Source organism: Nicotiana attenuata, chromosome 3 (genome assembly GCF_001879085.1).
Source record: "Nicotiana attenuata strain UT chromosome 3, NIATTr2, whole genome shotgun sequence".
Classification (NCBI taxonomy): Eukaryota; Viridiplantae; Streptophyta; class Magnoliopsida; order Solanales; family Solanaceae; genus Nicotiana; species Nicotiana attenuata.
The window spans coordinates 37,577,902-37,579,685 of NC_031991.1; the positions used below are offsets into that span (position 1 = coordinate 37,577,902).

Below are 1,784 nucleotides of genomic sequence, written 5' to 3' on the forward strand. Positions count from 1 at the left end.
TATATATATATATAAACGGCTAGGAGGGCGGCTATTTGGTTAATTCTTCTATTTTTTCCTTAGTTATTTTCCTAGGTTAGTTTGCTTTCCTGTCTTGTTTGTGTCTTTATAAGACCTCGAAATAGGCTTCTATATTCAATTAGATTTCTTTTTAACAATTCAACAATTATGTGTATCAAATCTAATCGTTGAAAGAAAGCAGTTTTAACCGTGTTATTATCATTTATTCATCAATATTGTTGAGGATTATATTATTTAAAAAGTAAATGAACATTTAACATAATAATTATACCTTTTTTCAAAGCTAAAAATTATCTTTTCATATAATTCCAACATAATAAACGTCTACCGTAATTAAAACGTTTTTCCTTTTAATATAAAGTAAAACTAAGACTAAACTCTATAGTAGGTATTATGTTAGTATTTTTTTTCTGGGGAGTAGTTATTTTCCAGATGGTAATTAAAACTAAAAAGTAGAAAACATACCTGTAGTAGAAGTAGAGGGAACTTTGTCGAGAAATGCAATTGTAGCAACCTTAGCATATATATATATATATATATATGATGGGGTGTTTAAGTCCAATAGACCCTTGTGGTCCGGCCTTTTCCGAAACCAGCCCGGGATCTTCTTGGAAATGGGAAGATCTAGGATAGGCGGCCAACCTCCTGGAGAGAGCGATGTGCATAGACCAGGTGAGTAGGGATGCAGCTCCGTGGACCGCTCGTCGGGCCTGATAGGTGGTGGTATCACACCCTTCTCAAAGGAACCGTACGTGACACTCGCGCCGGGGGCTATGTATAATAGACTCTTTTGATCTGGCCTTCCCCGAATCCGTGCATAACGGGAGCTTAGTGTACTGGAATATCTTTTTTTAATGTCTAAGTCCAAGTCAGATGGAGCTTTGAGGCATTGGGTTCATCTGAATCCGAACTTTTGATGCGAAACGAAATTTATGTATACAAAATAACTATAATAGCAATAAAATTCTGATTAAATCTTTCATGTTTTTGGATAATAGACGCATAGGGTTAGAAGGATATATAGCAATGTGAGTCAGCAGTAGATGAGGATAAGAAGTCTTACATGAAGACGTCTCTGCCTGTTAGTAGATGAGGAGGAAGATAGCAAAATGAGTTGAAAAATTAGAAGTTGACAAACTTAATTAGAAGAAAGATAGCCAAAAACGAGTTTTAAAAAAATTAGCGCGTTATAGTGGAATGGATGTGATCTCTTTATTCATAAAAGAAGTTTCGAATTTTGATCTAGAAATGAAAGAATTCCTGAACGTCTCTCACATTTAACGGTGGAGTCAGAATTTAAACTTTACGGATTCTCAATATTAAGATAGCGACTGTTACTAACTATTTATACAAATATAAAATTTGGACCAACTAGTGAGTTTGCCAAATTCATACATAACCTTCTAACTCTATTCCTGCCCGCGTCCCCATGCATGTGTTAGATATTAGAACTCGTTTGAGTCAAGCTCAAAAAAGTCTCATTATTTTTTTTGGTCCCAATATCCAAATCTTTTACTATAATTTCCATATTGTATCTTCACAGAGCTATCCAAACGTTACATTTATGAACATGCAGACTTGACCAATACTATACAATTGTTTGCCAATACTATACAATTGTTTGATATTTAGCTTAAAGTATATATATATTTATGTGTATATCGCCTCATGTTTTACTCTTGTTTCGTGGATTTAGGATGTAAAATATGTTGATTTATATTAATTCGAGGTGTTTTTATGTGTAGGAATGATCTGGGAGCAAT

At 34.0% G+C, this 1,784-nt stretch overlaps 1 protein-coding gene across 1 annotated transcript in view; it reads right to left on the bottom strand.

Annotated features, from left to right (window-relative positions):
* The window catches only part of LOC109223541 (probable aminotransferase TAT2), an 8,779-nt gene extending 7,821 nt beyond the window's left edge, over positions 1–958 (bottom strand). The window contains exon 1 of the mRNA XM_019387906.1: positions 487–958. The gene's annotated coding sequence lies outside the window, so the exon portion shown is untranslated. The remainder of the gene's footprint in view (positions 1–486) is intronic.